Source organism: Castor canadensis, chromosome 5 (assembly GCF_047511655.1).
Source record: "Castor canadensis chromosome 5, mCasCan1.hap1v2, whole genome shotgun sequence".
NCBI classification, from domain to species: Eukaryota; Metazoa; Chordata; class Mammalia; order Rodentia; family Castoridae; genus Castor; species Castor canadensis.
The window spans coordinates 80,647,763-80,663,893 of NC_133390.1; the positions used below are offsets into that span (position 1 = coordinate 80,647,763).

A 16,131-nucleotide genomic window follows, 5' to 3' on the forward strand; every position below is an offset into this window, starting at 1 on the left:
ATACAAACTTATAATTTAAGTATTCAATTTTGATATTTATAAGAAAATATTTTTGGAAAACAATTTCATTATTTTATGCCAGGCTTCTGTCACTGGTCTTTTCACAATTCAAAGCCAGATAAATCAGAGTGATGTAAAGCTTGATTTTCTAAAGTTAAAACTGGATTAGTCCAATAGCCATGAAGTTTAGGGAAGCAGTTAAGACTGTTCCTTAAAGGTTTGGAATAAGATGATCTTGTTTCAAATGAAGAAACTCCTCTCAGAAAAATGAGCTATTTGTTCAAGACCAAAGGGAAAGCATCGAAGGCTGGTTTTCCCTCCTACTCAAAACCAGGTGCACATGTGTAGACTGCTTACTCAAGTGCTGATAGCAAGGTTCTTCCCCATTCATTCCTTCATTCAGCAGATATTTACTGACTACCTATTACTTGCCAGGCAGTATGTTAAGTGTCAGAAAATCAGAGAATAAATAAAATGCCATAATAGCGCAAGGATGGGGGGTTGATAGAGTGATAATGTTGCCATTTGTAAATCGGTTGCCATTTTATCCTCAGGCCTCACTTGAGAAATGGAGCCATTCCCAATAACAGCTCCACTCCTACTGGAGACTCCCACACACACACACTAACTTCCTTAACCTCCCCCTTCTATAAAAGCCACGCCTGGCCCAGAGTCTGTGCTGCGCCATCTTTCTCTGGCCAGCCTGGCAGTTTGGGCCTGCCATTAAATTTTGCTCTTGGACGTGAGACTTTTCTTGTGCGCTTTCTTTGTGAGTGGTGTTTTTCCTAACATTTTGGTGCTGTGACTCAGATCAGGGTGCACTTCTGGTGCTGACCTTGCTCTCCTCCCACCCCCAATCTGCCCTCTCTTTCTCTCTCTCCAAACTCCCATTCCCTTCCTCTGGGATCTGAGCTGCTTTGCTGGAACCCCCGATCCTAGAAAACACCACTCCCTCACAGCTCACAGGGATTATCCTCCGCCCCAGCGTGCCTCCAATTGCCATCCACCACTGGCCAATCCTCCCTCAAGTTTCACTCTCAGTGCACACAGAGCCATGATCTCTTTCTCACTTCCTCAAAATCCTAATGCTAGGTCTTGGCTTGCTCTCGTCCCTGTGAACCAGATTCCCTAGGACTGTGGGCCCCCCGTGATGAAGACGTTCTTCCCGTGTGTTCCACATCTACTCTGTCCTGAGGAACCAATATTTTGGGGATGCCATCATATCCTCTCCTCAGTTCAGGCCTCACCATGGAGATTGGACCATCCCAAATTCCTTCAGACTCCCCATTGGGATGTCTCCTGGCCAACCTTGGGCTCCTTCACCTAATGCCTGATCTTAAGCTATGAAAGTTCTTTTTTCTCTGTAATCATACATGGCCCCAATACCCATTAGACAATGCCTCCAAATGGCCACTTAATGGCACTTTCAATCCCAATATTTTAAGGGACTTATACAATTTCTGTGAGCATGCTGGTAACTGGAAGGAAATACCTATGCCCAATCCTTTTCCTATCTCCACACCAAACCCTCCCTCTGTACTTCCTGTTCTCCGTGCAGGTTCTATTAGCCTCTAAACCAGCTTCTAAATGAACCAAATCCCCTCCTGAACCTCCCCTTCCCCGTATAAGCAGACTTCTTGTGCTGCTCACACTGCCTGTCTCTTCCTACCTTCCTGAGGGACTTTCCCATAGTGGTGCCACACCAGCCACTCCTTGCCAACTCTGGCCTCATGGCGATTCCAGCTCTGGGAGAGCTCATGCTCCCTCCCTGTGAGCTGAGACCAAGCCCGGGGCTTATTCAGGTATGCCTCATGCTATGTTGGGGGAGTCCTGATTGATTATGGCATGTGATGACTGCTTCTCTTTCCCCCATCTAATGCCTGTTTTCCTGAGACAGTGACCAGAGAGAGTGGAGGTTTTGTGTTGCTGAAAGTGTTCCAGTACCAGTCAATGGGAGTGACCTAGAGGCACAGGTGATGGCTAATAGACATGTGTCATGCCTCCAGGCTCTGCCTTCCCCTCCCTTACCTAAGATGTCAGGACACCTTTTCTGCTTCCTCCATGGTCTCACCATGTGTCCTTTGTCTCTGTCTGCCTTCCCCTCCCTGGGCTTACTGGGACCCTGGCCTCCCATGGAAAACTTGTAACATGGTACCTTATGACTTGTTATTCCAAGTAGTTTGCCAGGCCTCTCAATCTAAAGTAACATTAAATCAGCTGCTAGGCAAAAGCGCTTGCAAAAAAAAAAAATGCAGCTGCCACGTTAACGCCCTAACTCTGCCCCCACAATGGGAGGAGGGAAAGCAAATAGGTGCTCATGCACAGCGGGAACACCTGCCTTAGCTAAGAGAATCCATAGGCCAACCCAACACACATCCTAGACTGCCAGCCATACAAGGTGGTGGCAGCAGCCTGCTGCCACTTCCCCTAGAATGAACAGGTGTAGAATACACAGGAAGGGGGAAGGGGCAACAGGCTGCAGGATCAGGCCTAGGCAGTCAGGCTTGCTTGTCCTGGGTGTGTGTGGAGGGGGTCAGTGCCTTGTGCCCGCCCTGCTCCTAGCCCCACCTCACACCTTGGGGCACCGGACTCAGCCCTTGTAAGCCAATTCTTAGCTCAAGGTTATAGTCCCAGAAATAGTAAAATAGACATTATTGTGGTCTCTAAACTTCTCATTTAAAATTTTCTATCCTTTCGGCCAAAGCATAAATTTTCCCTCCAAATATTAACACTAGTTGTCCCGTATGGTACTGTTATTGGCCCAGGATGCCCTCTGAATGCCCTTCTCTAACTTTACAGACAATTTAGTCCTTTGTTAAAAAGGTAGCTTTTATTAAAGAGGTTGACTGCTGTTAGCTAAAAGACAGGATCCTAGTGTTTCGTTCTTTCTAGATGGGACCTGCACCTTCCAGTCTTCTGGCTTGTAGATGTTGGAACCTTTGTACTGAGGCCTGGCCTCAGTATGCCTTGGGTGACCAAGAGAAGTAGCCTTCACAAGGTTCCTTAAATTACAATACAATACTCCAATTAGACCTTTTCTATAAAATTTGCATAGGTCTCCTATACAAATTTTCTTTCACTCTGAGACTACTCAGACTGGCACCATAATTGCTATTTAGATGCTCAAATGCTGGCCATTCTTTGTAAGCCACCCTCTGCCCTACTTTCTAAGCCACCCTAATATTCAGAACCTCCTAATGGGTGCTTCCCCCTTTAATAGGTAATGGTAGGAAGAGGGCGAGTCTATGCCCCCTTCCAGCTATCAAATCTAAGAGAAATTAAAAAACATCTGGACAGCTCTACTGATGCCCAGACAAATACATTCAAGCCTTTATCTCTGTGATCCAAACCTTTCAATTGACATGAAAGGATATTATGCTTCTACAAGACCAGACTCTTTCCTCATTAGAAATGCAATGGGTTCTGGCCCAGGCCACTCAGATTAGAAATGATTACCATTTACAATGAGCCCCAATACTAGTGGCACCTGGAAATGTGGGAATAAATGTGCCTACCTACAGGGGCACAGGCAGTTCCCTTGACAGATCCACACCAAAAGGGGCTGGTGATGTGGCTCAAGCAGTAGAGTGCCACTTTGCAGGCATAAAGTCCTGAGTTCAAGCCCCAGTACATCCAAGGAGGGGAATGTATATATATATATATATGTATATATACATATATATACATATATATATATATACATATATATACATGTATATATATATATATAATTTATATATATAAATAATTTGGGGATAAGGACGTAGGACGGAGCTCAGAGCTCAGTGGGAGAGTGTCTGCCCAGCATATGCAAGGGCCTGGGTTCAATTCCCCAGCATCACTAAATCAAAAAAAAAAAATGGTAAGAAAGATAAGTGGTATTAATGTCACTTTAACCATCTCATAGTGGAAGAAAGTAGTTTAACCTAGACCAGATCCCTCATTCTTCAAGTGAGGAAACTGAGGCCCAGAATGGTTCAGAGACCTGCTCTTCAGAGTGTCAGGTGTCAATGTAAAACAACAACTTTGCTTTACAGCAACACCCTGAAGAAAATCCCCTTACCTTTCTGTAGCATCTTGAGGACGCTTTCAGAAAGCATGCCACAGTGGACCCAGAGTCACAGGTGAGAGGTTCTCCTCAAAGATAAATTTCTAACAGTCAGCCCCAGATATTTGTAGAAAACTCAGTCTGTGGCTGAAGGAGAAAAGTCATTACATCAACTAATACAACTAGCCATGCCTGTATACTATAACTGGGACATTACTAACAGAGAGAAAGATAAGAGACATCATGACCTCATTGCTGCCCCATCCGATTGGGGCCTGTATCCTGAACTTGCTACCATGGTGTACAGGAGGGGCATTTCTGCAGAGAATGATTAAGGGGGACAGCCTGGGAGTCAGCCCCCCCCCATTGGGCCCTGTCCTCTCTGCAAGGGTAACCATTGGAGGTCTAAGTGCTCCCACCTCCAGATGGAAGGTGAGGTGCCACCTCCTATGGATTGATGGCAGTCCATGCTCCACTTCTTGGCATCATTGTTGAGGAGCCTCATGGTAGACATTATGGCAGAAAAACAAAAGATCATTTTCCGGCTAGACAGTGGAGCTCATTTCTCTGTTTTATCTTTCCCTCCCAGTCCCCAGTTCAATGACAAGGTTATTGTTCAGGGCATATCTGGCCAGCCCCTAGAACACTAGTTTACCCAGCCTCTGGCCTGCTGTTTGGGAGACCTCCTCTTCTGTCACTCTTTCCTCATAGTTTCTGAAACTCCAGTGACTCTGCTGGGATGGGATTTACTATCTCAACTAAAAGCTCAAACTCTCCTCCCCCCAGTCAGCTATTTCTGCTGCCCCCTCCCTCCTTTAGAAACAAATAGATCCCACAGTGTGGACTGATGGGATGACTGTAGTGCGAGCCAAGACAGCCCTCCCTATTCAAATAAAGCTCAAGGATCCCTCATAGTTTCCACACCCAAAAACAATATCCCCTCAAGTCTGAGGGATGAAGAGGCCTATGCCTATCATAAATTCCTTAAAAAACAAGGGCTACTAATTAGTTGCTCCAGCCCCTATAATAAATTTAAAATTCTTATAAAAGTTAATTTTAAAATACAAGTTACAAGTTAACAACTGGAAAGGCTATAGATAGGTAGTGAATGCATTTTTTGAGAAGTTAAAGGAAAAAGGAATGTTTTTAGATGAGAAAGGATTTTGTAAAGAAGGGTTTGTCCTAAAGATTGCTTCAACTAGGAGGGATAAGGACAAACCATCAAAGGGTTTAGTATGTAATATAAAGGTCTGAGTAAGTTTTAAAAGTGTATAATAAAAAGCTTTGGTGTGTAATAAAATCAAAGTTGAGTATAATCTAAGAGTTGCATAAAAGATTTTTAGGGTCATGTCAAACTAAAATCAAATTCTTTATGTCTATAAAATAACAAGGTTATCTTAATATTGTTCTGCTCTGAGTAACACCTACAAAAAACCGTTACAGAGAAATATTTTATCAAAGAAATTGTTTTTTCTGACCTTGTCAATCTTTAAGTACTACTAAATCAGAGTTCACTTACATATTTGCTCATGTCTTAAATGACCACCTTGTAACAGTGTTGTGTCTATATTTTATCTAAATATGGTACAAACATTTACAAGGTTATATAAAAAATGAGCTACAGCTCTCTTTTATCCAAGAGTGTTATATTTAACCTAAATCCTGACAGTCAGCCCCTGCCTCCCACAGGTTGCCTACCTAGGTGTGGCCTTAAAGGTACAGACTCACTCCCTGAGTCATGAGTGCATCAACCCAATCTTCCGTTTCTCTCTCCCCCATACCATAAAGCAGCTTAGAGCTTTCTTGGGAGTTACAGGATTTTGCAGAATCTGTATCCCTAGATATGCAGCCTTTAGCAGACACCTTTTATGCTCCTTCTAATAAACTTGCCTCCGACAGACCCTGCTCCTCTGGCTGACTATCTACCTTATCTTAACCTTCTCAGGGAACTTCTCAGAGAGCATGCAGACCAGATCCTGGCCCACCCAATAACAATTTCTATTAAACCAGGGCATCTTGTTCTCCTAAAGGATCTTCTACCCTCTCCATTGGAACTTTGGTGGACCAGTCCTCATCTGGTCATTCTCACAACACCTACTGCTGTCAAGCTCAATGGGATCCCCCAGTGGTGGCACCTCTCAAGGAACAGTTAGAAAAATGGAGAAGGGAGTTGGAGGACTCTTCGAATCCTCTAGGGAACATTTCACAGTGGTTCTCCTGGCTAATGCCCATCCTAATGCCTATGTTTCTTGCTCTCCTATTCTTAAGCTTCCTTCCTTGTATCATACTACATGTCTGCTATTGCTAATCAAAAGTTTAACCAGTTTTACCTCCAGGGATTATCAACCTCTCCAAAACTGTCCAGAGGACTGTTATGAGGGCCCCCACCAGGACACAGAAGTCTGAGGATCTTGTCCAATACAGCACCCCCTGCTAGCAGGAAGCAGCTAAGAGGCTGACGCTTTGCCTCAATTCCCGATCCTCAGCCCCTATCCCCATCGTTATTAAAGAAAAAATGGGGGAATGATAGAGTAATAATGTCACCATTTGTAAATCAGTGGCCATTTTATCCTCAGGCCTCACTTGAGAAATGGAGCCATTACCAATAACAGCTCTGACCCTACCGGAGACTCCCATGCATGCACTAACTTCCTTAACCTCCCTCTTCTATAAAAGCCACACCTGGCCCAGAGTCTGTGCTGTGCCATCTTTCCCAAGCCAGCCTGGCAGTTTGGGCCTGCCATTAAACTTTGCTCCTGGACGTGAGACTTTTCTTGTGAGCTTTCTTTGTGAGTGGCATTTTTCCTAACAGGGGTGAGGTGGGAATGGAGAGGACGTGACTAGAAAACCCCTAGGGGTAGGTTTGTACATCTCAACCCATAGCTGAACCTTGAGTCAAATAATTAGGAATTCCAATCCCGACCTATCTATGGTGGTCTTGTGGGAATTGCCAGCTATAATTTGGAGCCTCAAGATATGGCAGTAAAAGAGCCATCCAGAACCTCTGGGTTTATACATAGACTTCCCCAAGTTACTTCATGTTCCATCAAGTTTTAAATCCAAAGTCAATGACATGGGTTTGAAATGCCTAGCCATTTGATTCTAACTATATTTCATAAGGAAACATAGTTTATATTCTAGTCTTAATTTCCGAATTAGTACTTGCATCTCATGACCCTTCTTTTTGCTTAAAGTTTCCTTCAATCTGAGCCATCTTTCTACATTTATATACTTGGCTGTATGGTCTGAGTTTTTATATCTCCCTAAATTTCCTATGTTGAAACCTAGCCCCCAAGGGATGGTATGAAGAGGTTGGGCTTTTGGAAAGTGATTAAATCATGAGGTGGGAGCCCTCATGATATAGAATAGGATTAGTGGCTTTATAAAAAGAATTCAGAGCCCTGATTTGTCCTTCTACCAAGTTCTAGTGAGGACAAACTAGAAGTTGCCATCTGTAAAAGGCTAGCCCTCAAGAGCAATGCAATCTACTATTTCTTTGGTCATAGGCTTTCCAGTCTCTGGAACTGTTTCTGTTGTTTATATTCAATTAATTTACATTAATTGAATATAAATTATATATTATTAAAATTATATATTATTTCAGCAGCCTGAATGATCTAAAATACTTACCAATAACCTAGATATTCTTCAGCCTCATTTCAGATAGAAATTGTCAAGAACATTTCTCTCCAGTCAAAATAATTCTGTCTTCCTCCATACTTTTGTGACAAACTGCTAGATCTTACTAAATTCTGCCTTGTGCAATAATGAATGGTTTATATGTTCATAGCTGGGGACAGGAAAAATATATTGTATTTAAATATATTTGACAACTAGAAGACCTGTAGCAACATCATATCTTACCTCTAATAATATATGAGCCATGCCATTTTGACTTAGACATGGGCACCATTACCAATGACTCTGTACTATTTCAAACACTCCAAGAGAACAGAAAGGCATTACAATTGATGAAAACACTCTTGATATTGAACTTATTTATAGTTTTTGGAGACGAGAGAGGGAGTTTGATGAGTGCTCTGTTAAAACTCTAGGAACTTGGCAGCAGCAAGTGTACAGGAATTCCCCCTGCTCTGCATTTTAACATTGCTGTGATTTGTAGACATCACTATTTAATGAAGCAGACAGCTGTGCAAGAAGAGCAGGAGGTGGAGTTTGGCAATTAAAAGCCAGCAGGAAATCTGGCAATCCCTGTCATCTGGAATTTCCCTAACTGTCAAGTTGCCCCTCCTTCTATCACCCTCCTCTAGCCCAACCTTCAGGCACTCTCTGAAACAACCACTTTAATAACATAAATAACTGGGAAGAGAAATTGCAGTATAAATCCTGCCCTTTAACTCATCTTTAGCAAGTATATTTTTGTAAGTCCAGAAACTAGAGTTGGGCAAAAGAGCAGGACAAAATAGGAAATGATCCAAATCTTCAGCTGAAACTGTGATGGAAACATTGACAGAAGCTAAAAAAGAACTCTCTTTGGTTAACATTATAAATTATTTCTTTTAATTGAATTAGCCCTGCCCTTTCCTGTTTTAGCTACAAACAGAAGTTTCCAAAGCAACAATTTGGAAGTGAGAAACCTTTCGGTGTCCTATAAAACTGAAGCTTGTAGCTGAGTTCAAATCCTAATTGAGGAACTTACTGCTCCTGGGAATTGGGCAAGTTATTTTGTTTCTTTGAGCTATATTTTCCTCTTCTACCCACAACATGGAGATAATCCCATTCTTTTTTTGTTGTTGTTGGTACTGCACTGGGGTTTGAACTCAGGGCCTCACACTTGCTAGACAGGCGCTGTACCACTTTAGCCACTATGCATGGAGGCTTATTAGGAGAATTACTTCCTAAGTACATTACAGAGGACACTCAGTTAAGGATATTTTCTCTCTTCTTTTTTCTTCTCCATACCCCTTCCCTCAACACATACATAATTATATAATCTAAGTCTAGTGGAAAAACAGATTGCTTGTGAAAATATAATATCAAACATGTATTTTGGGGGGTTTTATACAACACGTTTTTCTTACTACATTAAGTAAATCATATAATTACAGTGTCTTTATTTCAAATAATTCAATTCATTGAAATATATATATATTTTATTTTATTTCTGGAATATTCCTACAGAGTATGAGCAAGCTAAAAGCTACATGTTTTATGGGTGGAGGAAGTAAGAACAAAGGCTGTAGTATGGCTCGCGTCTTCAGGGGAGGACGCAATCCCTAAGGTACCTCTTCCCATATTACATTGCCTCCCCATGTGCCTCCTAAAGTGTGTCCTGTCCTCTTTATAGATAGAAGTAAGGAACTAATGATCCATGGAAGTACTTATTAAAGAAAGCATTAATTTTAAAAGCAACTGTAATTCTCAAAGAAAGCACAAAAAAGTTTTTTTGTTTTTTTTTTTTTAACTCCCTTATTCATCAAGAACAAGTCAGGCATTTTGGTTCACATCTATAATCCCAGCACCCAGCAGGCTGAGGCAGGTGGATCACAAGTTTGAGGCCAGCCTGGACAACATAGTGAGATCCTGTCTCAAAAAAAAAAAAAAAAAAAGAACTAATTAGCTAACTAAATTAATGGCTCTCAAGTAAAGACAAATTGACAGTAAAAATGAAAACAAACTTTATACTTCAATTTAAGATTTTCCATAATTAATAAAGGAAAGGAGACAAAGGAATAATAAAAGGGCTGAAGTTAAAAATCTTCCTGTTTGTTAAATATTTTTGAAGCAAAGCTGTAACAAATTCATAAATTCAAATTTGACAAAAAAGTTCATGTAGATTGAAAGCAGGAAAATATCACAATCACTTGTTATAAAGCAAATTTCAAATCATAACAGAAAGGGAAAAACAGTTATTTAATATTGTATCTTCCTTATTTCCAATAAAGCCAAGTGTTAATTACTGACTTAAAAATTTGAAGAAAAATCAACATTTCAGTCAACATAAAATGAACACTTCAGTTAACCTACAAAATAAATAATACATAACAATACATATTAATAATGTATAAATAACATAGTAAACTAATGGATTAAAAGTGAGAAGAAATGTGTGAAAGAAAAAAATAAAATCTATGTAACTATATGGGGGAAATAATATGACATATTATACTAGTTTATATTCCAGATATATGAAAGAATTGGTTTGGTAGGAATCATAAAATAATAAATTGGTGTCCTAAAGTTTCTTATACTCAATGTGAAGCTTCTTAACTCTATTATTCTCCCAGTGTCTTAGCCCTGGAAAATCTGTGGGTACAAATAAGTCTATGAAGAGTAATCATACTTAAGGATACATAGGGAGTCAAAGTTTCCCTTCCTTTGCATGTTGTAATTATCTAGAAGTTTAGACAATGTTATTATAGAGACTAGTGAAATAGAAGGTAATGAAAGAATCTGTCAACAATCGCTGCATCTCTGAGTGTCAGGTGGTTTAGGAGTTTAAGCTTCTGGTTTGTCTACTCTAAATACATGTGCTCCCCTCTACACCCTGTTCAGTTGTGTTCAGCACACAGGTTTTATGGGTCTACTTACGTAAAACACCACTAGCCACACTAGAATTCCACTTCTCATTAAAGGTATGCCATTTGGATTTTTTTTCCCCAGAACTAAGATTTATCTAGGTCAGAGAAGAATTATTCAACCAAACAGCATGCTGTTGTATTCCACCAGAGTTTAGATTTTGGAATAAAACATGCAAATGACAGAACCAAAAATCAAACTCTAACTAAAAAACAAAGAAGGAAATAGAAAGATAGCTTGTGGTTCCTTTTATACTTTTTGTTCAAAAAACAACAGGTTGATTTCCTTAAGTGAATATATTTCTTATGACAACTACAACTGGCAGAAAAAATGTTTGCTGTAACTTGTTCCAAATTTGAAGCTAAAAGATCGTACATGTAGTTATTTGGAGTCAATGTTAGTAAACACTTTGTAAGCTCTAGATATTGTCAAGGCTGCTTTCAGACTATTTTTCAGGCGGCTGATGCAGATCATGAAAGCAATTTAGCAGCTTAAGAAAATAAAGAGGAAAGAAAAGAAACAATGGATGACTCTGAAATGGAATAAACTGCAACAGAACAAAATGGAATCTATAGAGCACCCTGCATGCAGTGTGACTTAGGAAATTTTGAGGTTTAGTTGTAGCCATAGGTATTTATATGTCTTGGTGGGCATGTGTACAGTGCACACATGCTATACAGACAGCATCTTATTGTAGCTAGTGGTAAAATATATTGGAAAGCCATACTAAAGCTTATTTAAGATGCATTTTTAATTGGCAGTAAGTATATATAAGTAAATCTTTTCAAGTTCTATATATAGGCTCTAAATTTGCCTTACTAATTTCTAATCTATTATAGTAGTAATTATAATACTTATGGTATTAATATTTATAATATTATTATGTTTTAAAACTCATCACTTCATAGGATAATGATCTAAATTCCAAATTAGTGGTGTTCTGCTTACTAAAGTTTTATTATGAAATATGTAAAAACAAAAATCTTGATTATTGCTATAAATACATCTTTATCCTCTGACACAGCAAACCTATACAGGGGATTATCTCTGGGAGTAAATTTTTAAAAAACAAAACACACATGTGGATGATAATAATAGTTATATCATAATTATATATCATATCATGTATATATATGCCATATCATATATATCATATAACATAATTATAATTATTATAGATTCATTGACAATAGCCAAAGTATATAACTTACATAAATAGAACTTAAAATACTATCTTTAATATGTCCCAGAAAATCTACATTATCACATATAGTCATTAAATAATCACTTTGGAAAATTTAGAAAAATGAATATATGATACACATAAGCAATACAATTTTATCTGTGCTTTAATTATAGATATGCAAATATTATAAAGCATCTAGATAGACTTTGGAAGATAAAAATGTTTAATTTGCTGGAATGATAAAACAATAAACACTTTTTTAAAAATTCTGCTTTTAGATAATGTTACCATAAAACCATTCTCTTAAACATCACTGTATATTTCTGAGTACACTCAATGTTGACAATAATTATTGGCAAAGATAAAATGCTAAAATGTTGTGAAGTGAACTAGCAAGAGAATGATTTCAAAGAACCATAACAAAATAAAGAGAGCTATTATACAACATGGGGGTCTTCTTCCACGTAGAAGAAATTACGCAAGATATTGAGGATTATTCCTTCTGGATTCAGGGGCCTATGGGGGCTCTCCATTGGAATAGCAGGGGTCAGAAATGCCCTGGCATTAGGCAAGGTTACGAGCCTTGTGTCTGTCCCTTATCTACAAAAGTGGGTGATAACCTGTGTTCTTTGATCTTAGACAGTTTTACCTTTCACCTGGCTGATATGAGATCTAGCCAATCCTGGGTTTGATTATCTGTAGTGGATGGAGCAGTATCCCAGCATCAGATATATAGCTGAATGTCACAAGATGCTGAGAGCCCCACAGGCAGAAGCTAGGAACAGTCTCCAGGCCAAAAAAAGAAAAGGAAAAAAAAACCAAACAAACCAGGAGTAAGATCACAATAGCAAGCTGTTTTTTCTAATATATATATATTTCTAATATATATATATATATTTCTATAAAATCTCAACTTTTGCCAACATAATGTTTGCTTAATTGTCTTTCTATGTGCTGTGGGAGGTGCCTGGTGGAGCTAAAATGAAGGAGCATTTATGAGATATTATGATGTAATATAAAGACTTTTTCTGTGGGTAAAATGCACAGTTCAGAGCCAGGTGTCCATCCTTAGCAGGTGTTGCGTCTGAATGATCAGTGCAGGTCAACCTTAGCCTTTCTTTTTGTCATTCCAAGGCCCTGCAGTGTCACAGCTACTGTTGAAGGACTGCTGGGATCGTCTATTCAAAGTAAACAGTCATTTTCTTCCTAAGGTAAGTGATTTAAGGTAGCAATTATTCTTCAGTCAGGCCTAAACCACCGGTCTTTTTCTCCCTTTTGAGATACAGACAGTTTTACACATATCTGGATAATCCAGTTTTCACCAAGGAAAATTTTTCTTACAAGCATCTTGAAAGCAACAGACTTCTTTTCACTTCTCCAAATATAAAATTTTATCTTCTAATAAACAAGCTTTTAAAAAATGCCACATACTCTTCCCTGCACTAGAGGTTCTGATTTAATGAAGGAATAGGAGACATGGCCCCTCTAGGTGAGAAAGGCAGTTAGATATGAGCTGAGGTGCAATTGCTGGTTTCATGACATGTGTTAGGTACCACTAACCACAGCTAAGAATGGCAATAATGACATTTTAAAAAGAGAAAGAAAAACATCTCAGGTAGCTATTTCTATAAGATCTAGTAATTTATCCTATTGGATTATCTTTTATATCTTCATTCATATTTAAATCTTTCCAATCATTTCACTAAACTTCACTAGGCAGCCTTTAAATTCTTATGGGAAAGTGGGGAGAAAGAGTATATCAGAGAATTAATACATTTGTTTACCTCTCTGGACACAAGTTAGAATCTGGTTAAAATTACCAGTGCACAAGCAGCATCCGGACCCACTGAATCAGAAACATCTAGGATTTGGATCAGAAAATCAGTATTTTTTCCATAAACTTCCTATATAATTCTATTATGTAGCCAAGAGAGAAAACCCCCAGTTCACAGACTGTAGAATGTTAGAGGCCAAAGGAACCTTGGAGATAATTTTGTCTAGTGCCTTTTCATCTGTGACACTTTATCTCCCGCCATCATGAACAGCAACTGGGCTGTGTTCATTTAGTTGTCTATGTTTCCTAGTGACAGTTCATTGGAAGCAAAAGTGCAGAAGTAAGGGGAAAGGAAGATAGAAATACAGACTAAATTTTTCCATTCCTCAAAAAGAAGACAGACCTACATAGGAGCACTTTCATGCTCAAGAATGTGGTGTTAGCTATTAGACCAAGTCCTTGGTTTCTTTATTCCCTGTGTCCTACTCCCAGCAGCGTACTGATGTTTCTGTTTTAGCAGAAATAATTAGCAATTCATAAATACAATTAGCAATGATGATGCCATACTTGTAGTCCTCATATTCCTATTCTGAATTAGGATTTCACAGTATGGAATAATTTGATATGTAGCACAATTTAATTACTTGAAGATATAAAAATACATACTCATATGTGTATGTATATATCAATCACTAACTAGAACCAATATCCTTAACACCTTTGAGATAGGTAATTTATATTTGTTTGATTTCATGGTTTCATATTTTCCTTCTTCAAAGTATTGAAAAACACAATGTTTAAGTGTGTGTGTGTGTGTGTGCATGTGTGTGTGTGTGTGTGTGCGCGTGTGTACTGCAGATTGAACTCAGGGCTTTGCACTTCTGTAGCACAAGCTCTACTGCTGAGAAAACCATCAGCCTTAAATTCTTGAAAGAAAAAAGTCTGCCATTGTGAAAACATTTTATTGAATGTAAGGTAACAAGTTACCCTTTCTTGTTTTTAGCTTAAATTTGCTTACAACTTACTGTAAGCTAGACAATGTGTATTACCTCATTTTACCTTTATATTAATCCTATGAGAGAGTTCCTGTTGTTATAATACCCATTTAACATATTAAGAAACTGAGGCTCAAATCAGTAAGGCAATTTGCCTGAAGAACACTTCAAGTAAAAGGAGCTGAGACCATAACTCAGTCTGATATAAAATTTGAAGCTCTTGAGCCTACACAATACAGTTTCTTAGAAAACCAGGATATTGAAAATTTTAAATTTTCAATCACTAATTTTTTTCAAAATCAAACCCAAGACCTTGTGTATGCTAGATAAGTGCTCCATCACAGATCTACATCCCCAGCCCACTAAATAAAAATTTAAATTACGATATCATCTATGCAAATTATACATATCTGGGCTGGGGGAATAGCTCAAGTGATAGACTGCTTACCTAGCAAGTGCAAAGCTCTGGGTTTAATCCCTAGTACCACAAAAAATCATTATAAATGTCTGAACAATAACTGAAGAAGTCATACAACAGGGAAATATAATTTTAAAATCACAGCATTTCGCAAATATTTAGAGCACTAGATTTCTGTGAGATTTATATTTTTCCTCTCAAGAAGAAAAGGAAAATAAGTGATAGGCCACCTCTCAGAAACTTTCTAGCTAGCAGACTGCATCTATTAGAATTTACAAAATGTCTAAGAGTGAGGAATTTATGATTGTTATTCATTTCTACTTATCCAAACACTCTTTTTAGGATTTTCTAGTTGGCAACACTTTGTTAAACTCAAAGGTAGTAAAGTTTAGTGAGAGTTCCAGAAGCATGTGAAGTTATATACAACACAAAGTGACAGCTACTCATTCAGTTGTAGAATCTACTGAATGTTTATTCTGTGCTGAGGACTCTGCTAGGACCTGAGAAAGTAGAGCTTTGGACAAGAATCTTATCCTTCCTTAAACTTGAGGGAAACAGAGACTTCAGTCAAGCACAGTAATGTGCCTGTCATCATGGAACTCAGAAAAGTACATGAAGAAAAGAATGGAGGGCACAATGAAAGCATGTATTAATGGGGCCTAAGCCTCATATCAAGGTGTGTTTTCCTGAGATGGTGACATCTAAACTGGGATCTGAACAATAGGTAGATGTTATCTAAGTGTTAGGCTGTCTAGAAAGCCAGAGAAACTACTTTGTAAGCTATGGGTGGCTTCACAAGGGAAGTAATGGAAATTGGTATTTGAAAAGGTAATTTAATATTAGCCTATAGAGAACAAGAAAAAGAACATTCTGGGAAGAAAAATAACAAGAAACAATATAACCTCATGGCTAAACATTTTAAGTTAGAGCAGGAAAGACACCCATACACAGGTCCACCTATATGCACACACATGCGGACACACACTCCTGCATACTAACTAAAGGACTTTTTTGCCTTAAATTATACTTACTCTGATGTATGTCTTCCCTTAAGTACTGTCCACATATGTATAATGGTTTTTACACATAATGGTCTGTTGCCCTTTTATAGCCTTTATCATGTAGCCCGTCATGGGACTAGATTGGAGTAAGTAAAATCTAGTTGGTAAG

At 38.7% G+C, this 16,131-nt stretch overlaps 1 protein-coding gene across 5 annotated transcripts in view; it reads right to left on the reverse strand.

Moving 5' to 3' along the window:
* Tp63 (tumor protein p63) overlaps positions 1 to 16,131 on the reverse strand; it is a 213,115-nt gene that overhangs the window by 141,160 nt on the left and 55,824 nt on the right. The gene's annotated exons all lie outside the window — the stretch shown is intronic.